Raw genomic sequence first — 12,805 nt, 5'->3', positions numbered from 1 at the left:
TTACAAGGCAGACTGTAACAGTACGTATATATGTTAGAAGTATTTCTTTTAGCTCCCAGGCTAAAACTAAATTTTGTCTGTCTGTCTGCTACTGCTAGTGTTAAAATGGAAGTAACAAAACAGAAAAGGTACTCGGATTTTGCTTTATGAGAGATAACCAATAAATGGTGCAGAGCTGGCTGTGGTCTAGGTCATGGAGAGGCTGTGCAGAGCTTTTGCTGTGCAACATAGCAAACCTCTTTGGAATAGTTTCGTACATTTCTCCTTTAATTTTTCACATACAGCAATTCTTTGCCGCTTCAAGTAATTTTGATGTGAAAATGAAGATATTCAATATAAGTGCACAACACTGCTTTTGATTCGCTTATATCTGCTTTGCTTTTAAATAGCTTTTAAGTGTAAAGAGAAAGTAAACTGCAAATCAGAATTCTAAGAAATAGATTTGTGCTTATTACAGTTAGTAGCAGCATATTTTGTCCCTAAAAATGATAGGTATTAGTGAAAAAAAGTGCATAATCAGTTAACATACTAAAATGACTTAAATCCAGGAAAAGTTCATCGCACAACTCTGAGTAAAGCCCGTTTGTTAGCTAGTAGCTGCTGTTATCTGCCTTTTAGATTTGCACATTGTCCTCGTTCCTGCTCTGTTTTAAAAGCCAAGTGGCAGATGAATTATTCTCCGTGTTCCTGATTTTTCCTTCAAGCCAATAAACACCTGTGTGTGACTGGCCTGTGGAGCCATTCCATGAAACATCTGGGCATGCTCCAGCCCTGGGGCTACTGGCATTCAAAACAGTCTTCCTTCATCCTGCTGCTCAGTGCTGCTGCAATCTGGGGCCCGATTAAGCACAGGAATCCGATCAGGAAACCTGTCACTCCCGTGCATCCCACTCCCCACAGTTTTGATGGTAGAAGAGGCAGACAAAGGGACAAGGACTTGGTGGATTATGTGAGTGGTGAGAGTGAGGGAACTGCAGGTGATTCTTCTGAGAGCAGAGAAAAGTTTTCCATGGGTCTTCTGTGCTAAGTAACTGCATAGAAAAGACCTGTGCTGGAGGACTCATGGCACAGTAAAAGGGAGCGTGCCCTGGGGAATCTGCTTTCTTTGTTGCAACAGTTGAAGTCTGGAGTGAATGAATCAGACAAGTGTAGAGAGAGAACATGTTTTCACGATTAAGGCACAAGTGCAGCCCCAGGGAACTGAATCGTATCCCTGCCTTTGCCACAGATTTCCTGTGTGATAGTGGTCACTTTTGCACATGGGGTTGTTCACTGTGTTTTTCTTGGTGCTTGGTCGGGTGAAGTGCACCTTGCAGGGGTGCTGAGCACTTGGAACTGCAGGCGGTGGGAGCTGCGCCGGGAGCGCTGGGACATCAGGCACCGTGCGCCTCAACGAGCCCGTCAGAACAGCGGAGGCAGGGATTACAAAAATCACCCTTCTTCAATTCAATTTATGTGGCTGTAGAAGAGCTTGAAGGGGCTTGTCCTTCTGAAACTTGCCCTTCCTAAAATAAGAACAGCAAACATCAAGCTAAATACAAATGCAGTATTTGCAAACAATTGCTGAGTTTCCACTACTTCTGCTAATCTGAGCATTAGTGAAGTTACTGTTTAGCACTTGTCCTTCATCTGTCTGGCCTTTTTTAAGTGGTGATACTACTGTATCACTGAGCAGTCACTGGAGAATCCACAAATAAAGCAATATTGTGAGTACATGTATGTTTTTACTGATTATATGCAAAGCAATCATTAGGGATTCAATAGCCTCCGTGTATTTTTCCATAGTTCTAACATTGTGCAGCAAAAAAACCCAACAACTCACTTTAAAACTACTACACTGTTCTGTTGGTAAAAGTCAAAAAAGACACATAAGACACTTCATGGGAGATACTTCTTGAAGAGTTACTCTTCTGTTTAATCTCAAAATAAGACATGAAGATTAACGTGGTGTAGCTTATAAATCACAAATTATATTAAAAAATTACAGTGTGTAAGTGCACATCTATCCTTACATCAAGATGGGAATGGCCAAAAATATGTAGTTTTCATATGAGAATTGGAAAAATGAGAACAGAAAATCAAATAACTTCATTATTTCTGCAACATAAATAGCTTTCTCAGTTTAAATATTCTTTTGTCACTTCTTGATACTGTAATCCAATGCCAAGCAGATTTTTTTAAAAGTGCCATTTATTTATAATATTTACCATATTTTATTAGAAACTTTTCTATTCCCCTGTATTTAATCCCAGCTTTATAGGACATTACATTTGGAAGTGTCTGTTTTATGTAACTGGACGAGGTACTCTCAGTTCCACCAGAGGTGTTAGTTACATAGGTGACTAGAAAATAACAGGATTTTTTTTTATTTTTAGTAATTGCAAACACATACTAAAATGGAAAACCAATTATTTTTTAGATTTTGTTTATCTGAGATGTAGCCTATATTTTTGTTGGAACACAGAGCCATGCACACAGGATGCATACAAGCCACCAAAAGTGGAATTCAAGCAATCCAAATCCACAAAAGTGATTCAGAAAACCTCTGCTTTACTGACTGTAAAATCTGAATTCACTTGGCTCCGTTTTTTTGGTCATGTCAGTCTCCTAAGCTCCAAAGCTCAGGTTTCTGTGAGTACATCAAACTCTGAACTTCCATCTCCAGCTTCTTTTAACCCCATTAAAAGACAAGTCTGCACTTTGGTTCCCTGAAGGCTTCACTTCCAGTCCAGATGCCCTGAGCATACACAGCACTGACACCACTTCCAGAAAGGATCTCGCTGATATCCTGGGCTCACGAATACTCACAATTGCCTGTGAACTTGTGGGGTTGCCTAGTAAAGTAGGGAGTTATGGAAGATACAGGTTCCTGTATGCTTCAGAGTCACTGCCTTACTGTTTTAAGCTTCAGACAGGAACCCCATCAGGCAGAGACTGCAGCTTCACGAGGTGCTCTGGGAACATGCTGCACCCCTGTGTGGGCACCACCAGGCTCCTGAGAGGGGCCGAGGGGTTCAGAAACACCTCTGTGCTCAGCATTGCTGTTTGACAGGCTGAAGAGGTAAGCACAGCACATCTGTTTGTTCAGATAATTAGAAAGGAATATAATGTTTTGAAATTCATTTGAATATGATCTGCTTTCAGTCTCAAGGGCACCATATGTAATGGTGGAAATGAAAAAAATCACCAGATCATCCTTTACTGTTACCAATAGAGCAGACAACAAAGAATTTTTAATTGCTGTATTCTACATAGACTATAGCTCTATTCTATATAGAATAAAATTAAGCTGAACTGTAGTCTCAATACAGTGAGATTGCAAGCAATTTCCCCCCTGAAGATTCTACTCAATCCTTCACCATGTGGAGTATTTAATTCCAGTTTTGCTTACTTTAAACTGAATGGAATTTTTGTACCAAATTAGGACAGCTAAGTCCTTCCATGCAAAACACTACTGAGCTCACAGGATATTTTTCTGTCATGGTGCCAAACCATACAGCAATCATGCTGAGCATATGGATGGAAGAAAGGTTGCTCTGCACAGTAATTCCATATAGGAATCACTATTGATTACAGAGAGGATACTTTATGGGTAGTGGTAAATTATGAGGTTTGTCTTGTAAGTGAGAACACTGATTCACATGACTAATGCAAGGGCTCACACGTAAGCTGAACTCGAACTTTGACTGTCAGCCGTAACGCATCTATTTATACCACAGATCTGTGCTTAGCCACTTTAATTATAATCAGTTGCAGTGCCTCCATTTTCTATGTTTACTCAGAGAATCACATTTCTGAGGTCAAATGCAATGACAGTAATGCTGTAGTTATTTGAAGACATGCTTAGTTGTACATTCTGCGTGTATCTGAGGGCAGAATTTCTGGAGAAGAAAGGATGGGTACAATTCGTCAGTCCTTCCTTACATGAATAAAATTTCACACACATCAATTTTAGTCCAAGCATGTCTGTGCTGCACAACCCAGTGCTGTGGAGAGATAGCCAAAGCAGCTCAAAATGGGCCAGCGTGGTAACTGGAAGCAGTCTAACCACATTGCTTAATGCTACACACTGTCTAATTTACTCTGTTTTTTAGCAAAGTAAATCAGCTTTGGCAAAGCACTGCACAAACAGGCTAGCTGGCTTCCAGTCCATGAGCCAGGTTTGGCACCAATTTCCACATTGTACTTACTGTGCAGTATAGCAGCACATCTAGTAGGAGATGCAAAGGACTGCTTGCTTGCATGAACATTTGCAGACCTAGATCCTCAATTTTTATTCTGCACTTACTAATTTTAACAGAGCAAAACTTTCAGTAACTCTTTAAATGTCACTGTTTCAAATTCAGTGGTGTTACTGAAGCAAAATATCAAAAGAATAAAATACCATTGTAAATCATTAAAGCATATTATTTTGGGCTTGTGCTTAAATATGCTTCCATTTCCTTGACAGCAATAGCAAACTACTAATTGGTGGTAGATTTCTTCAGAATCTCAAGCCTAATTGCTTTTGACCCCTGGCATACAAAAACTGTTCCTATTTCCAGTGTGAAAAGCTTTGCCAAAATCAGAACAAGTCACAAACCTTTTACATTGAAATATCAGCAGAAAAATGTCATTAATGTAACTAAACTATGTTTTAGAATATCACAGGTGCTAGATTTTTTTTCCAGAGACCGGTAAAAATTAAGCTTAACTGTCTGCTGACAGTGCTGCTGATGGGCTGAATTTTTCCTCCCATGAAATTGATGACAGAAATCTATCGATGACAATACTAAATACTAAAGTTTTGCCATGTAGGATTTTCCAACAGAGACAGAATCCACTTCCATCTCAGAAATTATTCCAAACCACCCAGTAAAACAGTCTTTTGGCATCATAATCAGCAGCCTTTTCAAAACAAAAGCGATCGATGCTAACGTGATATTCCAGGAAAAATTACATTCACATTATTCAGTGTTATTCTTCCCAAATCTAAACAGAGCACATGTACTTGCATTTTGAAAAAGGGGCCTGCTTCATCCCCCAAATTTTACATTCAGAGTTGAAGGCTTGCTAGAAATCAACAGCTCTTGTAGTAAACTGAAATATTAATTTCTGCATAAATTTGATGAAAAAAAGAATAGAGGGTTTTAAAAAATAGTTTTAAACTTCATTTCTTCTTAAGCTAAAAAACAAATGAGGATATAACAGCTAGATGCAACTCTTTCTAAAATAAAATAACAAAAATTACCAAAATATGTGAGAGCTCCAGATCTTCTAGAACAACCTTAATGATTCTAAATTTCAACTAAAATGCTTGATTTTATACAGTTATTACCAGGAGAAGAAATGGAAAAAATCAGAGGAAAAAATGTACCCATATGGAGGCCTCTAATAGCCATAGCACAGATCATGAGAATAATACCAGAAAATTGGCTGAATTAACTGTATCAGAATGTACACTATGCGAGAAGATGTGTATAAGTAACACGCATTTCTGCTTCTCTCAATAAAAGTAATTTTGATAAAAAGGCAACTTTCCTCCCCAGTTTGAAGTTCTATTGTAAAAGGATTTGAAATGGAGCTATAATCCCTATTATCCACACAGGACTTATTTTTCATCCAAGTTGAGTAAAGATGTCAGTATCATCAAATACATTCTGTAGACTTGAAGGAGAGGTACTTTTAAATTTTGTTTTGTTTAATAGCTCACACAGTACAATCACCATGAAACAGAAATTTAGATAAATAAATTATTTTTCTACCAGGCACTGGATTAATGCTCAATCTTGCAACATCCAACTGTTGGTCCATATTGATTTTACAGCCAGTTGCTGCTCAAACCCTGTAGCGATTTGGCTTTACACTGATCCCCACTCCTCTAACAATTTCACATTTTCCCATATAATTTTACCATAACACCATAAATGATCGAAGCAGCCTCTTCAAAACCAGTGATTGCTCCAAGGTGCTTGAATTTCTGCCTTAAAATGACCTACAAAGAAGAGAAAACGCCCTGATGTCACTCTTGGCTTTCTTTCTGATTATATAATGGGGGAAAAACTATTTGGATTTTCTTATTATTTTATTTTTCGTTACTTTTAATAACAACTATGCAGAGAATTACCCAGAATTACTACTGGTGATTGCCTACGTAGTGAAATGGGGCCAGCACAGGAATAACTGGAAGCTGAATACCTTAAAAGGATTTAAAATTCTCATTAACTATGCAGTGTCTTCTGCACATTTGTATTAGCACCTAGTGTGCGAATCCTGTCTTCCTGAGACAGCCACACTCTCTTTCCCAATTAATACCACCACATTACAGTCCAAGATACTTTCCACCAATACCTCTCATTTTTCCTCTAGGAAAAGAAATCCATAAGTGGAGACTACTTAAGACTTTCTAATTTTAAAACAATCTCCCTTTCACACTCCCTCCCCAAAGCAAACAGCCGAATCCTTTCTCCCTTTTTCTTCTTGAAAGAGGAAGCAATTTTTAGAAAGCACAAAGAAAGCAAAAGGCATTTGGGCAAGTCAGTAGCATTTGCTTGTGAAGGGTTTATGTTTGAATACTAAAAGCACTGTCTTCAATCACAGTACAAGACACACTGTCTCAAGTATTATATTTATTATCAAGTTATTTCAATGTCTAGCACCACAGGCTAAATGTATAAGTATAGATGAAGATACTTTCCACCAATACCTCTCATTTTTCCTCTAGGAAAAGAAATCCATAAGTGGAGACTACTTAAGACTTTCTAATTTTAAAACAATCTCCCTTTCACACTCCCTCCCCAAAGCAAACAGCCGAATCCTTTCTCCCTTTTTCTTCTTGAAAGAGGAAGCAATTTTTAGAAAGCACAAAGAAAGCAAAAGGCATTTGGGCAAGTCAGTAGCATTTGCTTGTGAAGGGTTTATGTTTGAATACTAAAAGCACTGTCTTCAATCACAGTACAAGACACACTGTCTCAAGTATTATATTTATTATCAAGTTATTTCAATGTCTAGCACCACAGGCTAAATGTATAAGTATAGATGGCAATTTCTCTTCCTACATTTAAAAAAAAAAAAAAAAAAATATCTATTTTTTTGTTTTATTAGCCAGAAAGTAAAAAATCTTTTCTGAATTGCAAAGGTGGAAAACATACCCCTGACTTAGAGCAGGGTGCTCTATTTGCTGGGTTACCACTTTGTCCGTTCCACTTGGAACACACTACTTTGGACAAATGTTCTGTTGGTTTTGTTTTAATTGAATCTCTACTACTTTGAAGAAAAAAATAAATCACTGTTGAAATTCCATTATTTTTATATTATAAATTAGAATGCCTGATTTACATTAAAGCCTTAAAAGGATTCTGCATCTTTCTGATGGCTGTATGGAAACTGTATTAACTTTTTAGTTATAATCCACTCATAAAACTGATTTAGCTAACCAGTGAGCATGTTTTAAAATATGTTGCTTCTATGAATACTGAACTGCTGTACTATTAAGGTCATAATGATTAACTAGTTTAAGAAAAAGCATTTTACATAAACATCAAAATGCATGGACATTCTTTCTCTCTGGAAAAATAAAGCAAAATATACATTTTTTTATGTGGGGAAGAATTAACCAGGAAAATAAAGAGAATCAGCCATTAATCCTTTCTGTGTCTAAGGGATTGTACTGGTACACGAACAAATCAGGGTGGCTAATGGAGTCAATACTTGGGTGATGACTCCTATAAAAGTCAGCATTTTAAAACTATTCAAAATTTATTCATATACTTAAATAACTCTGCTCCAGAATATCTTTCTCTGAAGACTTCTCTTTCAATGTTATTATGCACATATATTTTAAAAGCAGAAATTTCAAGAGAAAACATTACACAGAGATAATCAAGGCTGAAGATGCAGAAAGTGAATGCAAATTAAAAATCAATAATCCTTGAATGTAATTTTCTCCCAGTAAAGTATTACAGACCCAGGACAGTTTCACTTAAAAGATAGCCCACTATGTTAAGGCACCTGATAACCTGACCCATTTCTTGTTCTGATGCTTCAAAGAAAACATGTGAATGAATTTACTACGTCTTTCAAAATCAGAGACTTCTAACCTGGCACTCCTGATATTATTATGACACAATCACAGTCATTTGGTTATTACAAACCAGAGATTATTTCTTCTAAATTATACCCAAAAGACCTGGTCAGTAGTAAACAGAAATTAACAAAAGGGAATAAACAACCATCTACAAATAGAGGGAAGCACAGTCTAGTAATACAGTTCATATTCTGAAATATTATATTCTTTGCTGATAAAAACTTATTAGATCACACTCAATCTTGGGACTGTAAACCAGGATTCCCATCTGGAAGCCGCTTCTAAAAAAGAACAGCAAACTCTGTTATTGTCATTGTTCGGAAAATAACTATCCTGATATTATTGATCTAGAACTTTTAAACCAAAACATTTCCTGCTGCATTTTCCTTGGAGATTTTTGTAGTCACTGCCTTTTTGCCAGATGCCCATGCACAGCACACCTCTAGCATCTCTCTTTGTTCCTTGCACTGAGTCCTGTTTGAAAAATGTGCTTTTCTGTTTTTTAATTTCTAGGGCCAAGCCAGTGCATTGCACAATGTCCAGGCTGTAAAAACCCTCACTTCAGGTAATTTGGCATTTTGTGGAGCACACAATTACCCATAAAACAAGAGGTAAGTAGGAGATCATAACACAGAAATCAGAGACTCAGTGAAAAAGGAGTAGTCATTTGCTTTCTAAGCATTAGGTTTTGCATACTGTTGTCCATAAAATCATGCTTAAAGACATCCACAGATTCATCATGTCCTCTCCCTGTTTTTACATGTAGGTCATCTCTTGAGCTCAAACTCTGCCCTTCCACAAGACACTACACCCTAATTAACAAAAAAACCCTAAAAACACTGAAACAAACACCACAACAAACTAACAGTAGATGACAGGAATGCGAGAAGCATTAAAATATTTGCTGACAACCGTAGGCACCTAAACAGTGTATTTGTACCATTACAGAATTAAATAAATGCAGTACAATTGGATTTTTTGTTTCTCTAACTCACTTTCACCAAAACAGTAGAACTTTTGCTTTTTGAATGTCAAAAATATGTAAAATTTCCAACAAAAGCAAGCTAATGAACAATAAAAGGAAATCCACAAATATGATCTTGTTTTCTCCCGATTTTCAACTTGTCTGACAAAGTGCCCATGAAGCTTATCAGCCAAACTGTTATTTAACAGAAGGAATAGCTGGTACTACTTACCTTGAATTTTTTTTATTTTTTTATTTTTTTTTTGGGTGTGTAAGCTTCTACAACTGTTTTTTTACAACTTGTATTACCATTCTACTTTAACAGTAATAATCTACAGCCTATTCTACAATAGTGTGAGGAAAAATATACACCCAAAATTGCTTACACTTTCTGGCTGCAACTTTTGAGATTGTAAAACAAATTTCCAATTGCCCTTCTCTTCATGTTAACAAATTCTTCATATTCCCCATTTCTTTGTGCCAGTAACAAATGATCTCATCTTTGACTATGCTCAGGCAAACATTTCACCTACTGTTTTACAAAATGTCTCTTACGTTAAAAATGTAAAAACAACTTGGAGTAAAAAAATCACTAGTACATAAATGTATAACCACAAATTGATAGAATTAGCCAAACATGGTGCAAATGCCATCATTGGGTGGACCCAGCTCCTGAGTGGCCTGCTTTTGAGAATACATTACATGTTTATTGCCTGGCAGTTTTTGCCCACTGATTTTGAGTGACCAAGAGGATACTTAAATAATTCTTTAAGTTATTACTTTATTTAACACTTCAGCCTTCAATCAAAATTTTCTAAGATAACCATTTATATTCTCATGCTAGGAGATACTAATAGCATTGATCAATCACATCTGGTAGAAGCAAAAGATGGTATTAAATATCCTTCACTCTGGCTAAGTAAGGGAGGTCTTAAATGCATACCTTTTAGTGCCAGCTGATGTAAGAAGACATGACTTCTTGTCATCCAGCAAGACAAACCTGAATGCTACCACAGAGCTTAACTACCAATGCAATAACTGCAGTAATGCCCAGGTACAACAAATATGTGTCTGAAAACATGTAAAAGCACAAAGACAGCAAGCAGAGAGCAGGAACAGAAATAGTTCATATCACATAAGGGGATGAGTGAAGAGGGTTTGCACTGGAGAACGCAGTTCACAGAACCCAGCAAGGTGCAGGGCAGGCAGGGCACAGTACTTGTGTGTGAACTGACACCACCTGGAAGTCCCTGGGACCACAGACTCTGCCCTAGGCTCATTAACCTTCTCCTTTCACTTGAAAGTCAGGGGAAGAGCTCATGAAGAGAAATAGTAATGAGAGTTGATTTCTTACAGAATTATGTTTTTTCCCTTACTCCTCTGCTGTCCACCTTCTCCATAAAACACCTACTGGACAAGGCTGAGGTTACTCATACTCTAATTAGCCAGCTCAGTATAAACAAAACAGTTGGCTGGCAAGTGGCTACAGAACATGATCTGCAGCTCATATGCCTACCTCTGCCTCAGCAAAGACATTAATTTTGCTTTGCTTTTCATTCAACTACCTCAGGCTTTACAGAACTTGTAGAGACTTATTTCCAAGTCCACAACTCCCTGTGAAATACGGTTCAAATTTGCTGTCAGGTTCAAAAATTACTCTGGAAAGAGAAAGAGGATAGGGACCAAAAGATAAGAGAGTGTGTTCTAGAAATGTTTTCCTTCCAAAATAGGGTCTGATTGTGTAAAGGCAAACCACAATACTATATGCTGAAATCTTGTAAGAAACTACAAACTCATCAGCTGAATATAAAAGTAACGGATTAATATTTGGTTGTATTATTCAACTGCAAGGTGAAAACAATCCCTAATATAATCTGAATAATAAATGCAATTCTAGAACATAATAACTGAGGAACTTCCAGAAGAATATTAATGCCATTGCAATGGTCCCTGGTGAAATGACCTTAGAAATAGTGTCAAATATTTTTAAAAACAAGCTCAGACTGGAACATTGACAACTAAGGGATGGTAAGAAGGAAGGTAATGGTAAGAGAAATTAGTAACTTGCAGGCTGACACTAGGGGAACTGAACCTGTTTAGCCTAGCAAAGTCAAGTCTAAAAGACTGAAATAATAGAAACAGCATCAGATGGTTTCTAGTCTTCAGAAGAGTCAGAGCAGTCTTCCTATGAGTACAGCTGAGCTGCAATCTCAGTATTTGCCTGTCCCAAAGAAGAAAGTGGAAAGCCACCTCCAACCTCTAGACCATCTCTAGCCCTTTAGCTTCTAACACCAGATTCCAGCAGCATTCCTCCCTGCTGGCTTGCAGGATACGTTCTGCTTTGTATTTATTTTTTTACTAACAGAACTTCCTGTGGACAGGCAAGTAACTAAGCCTAAGCTAGTTAGCAAAATGCTTTCTGTGGAGTTTCGTACTCTTTGGAGATGCACACTCTTTCAGGGCAAATCATCCCATTTATCATCACTGAAATGTCTTTCCTTCTTGCTGTTCAGTGGAACAGTGTGATCTCATTTAGGAATTCTATTTCTTACTCCACCGACTTCTTGCTTAAAATACTCAGCTGTGTGTGAAAACTCACTGTCTTCACTCCCCACCACCCATGGTGGGGATACTTTAATTGCTTTTCACATGTTGTTGTTGGCACCTTCTGCCCATCAAATTCAACTTTTTAATAGTAATTATCTCAGTAAAAAGACGAGATTTAATCCTCTCTGGAAATGCCTTTATATGTAGTATTCAATAAAGAAATTGCATAAAGTCTTTACTCAGGCTTTTTACTAAAAATGCTCCTTCATGTTCACCTAATCAAACTATTGACTTTCTGTCTTCTCAAAGTTGTGCACTGAAACAAGAAAAGCCAATGCTATTCATAAGTCATCACTGTGCAGACTGCACGTATTTACCCATAGCTCCTGTTTGAAAGTTTCAGTGCATAAAATGTCTGTGGACAATCACCTCCATGAAAAAACACATTTATCCCACACTGTTATTATGTGAGATACATCCCTCACACATTCCATGGCCTTCCTCGTTCTTACCCAGCTGAGCCTTGAGGTGGTAAAACAAGCCTTGGCTACATTATCTCTATGGTGTGGGGGCAGATGAGTAGTTCTGTTGGACTGCCCTTCAAAGGATTATCTTCCTGTGCCTCGGGAAGGAAAAAGCCTTCTTACCTGCTCAGCAGTACAAGAGAAGAGACAGGCAAGTGAGAGTTGAGCAGCAGCTTCATAACTTAAAAAACTGATCCAGGCTGACAGTTCATTCACATTCTGGGTCAAGAACAGGACTGAGGAAATAATACAAACTTCCAAACAGTGTTTGGGGTGCTCTATTTGGGTGTTTTTAGTGTTGTGTTGCCCTCCATATACGAAAGGACTTTATTCATTAGCACTGTCCATAGATATTTTCCTCTAATGTCAAGAATCACTAATTTCACGTTTTCTTTAACGAAAAAAAAAATAATTAAAAAAATTAAGCAAAATCTGTCACACTGACTTAAGAACTAAAAGGAGCCAATATGAACCTTATTAATTAAAGGTGTTCTCTTGTAATGACTGAAAGCCAATGAAAGGTTTAAGCTCTCCTGGCTAAAATTCAAGCTAAAAACGTGGTCTTTCTTTAAACCCTGGAACGAAGTAACTCTGTTCGATACAGGATTCAATTCCACACCAAAAAAACATACAGTCCGTTTTATTATTTTAACTATAACTCCTCTTGCTTTCTAACGGGCAGCGCCCCAGCCCCTCCGCCCCGCT

The sequence above is a fragment of the Chaetura pelagica genome, unplaced genomic scaffold, assembly GCF_000747805.2.
Source record: "Chaetura pelagica isolate M959 unplaced genomic scaffold, ChaPel_1.0 scaffold17, whole genome shotgun sequence".
Lineage (NCBI taxonomy): Eukaryota > Metazoa > Chordata > Aves > Apodiformes > Apodidae > Chaetura > Chaetura pelagica.
The sequence above is the reverse complement of the archived record's forward strand: the minus strand, read 5'-3'. Positions refer to the sequence as shown.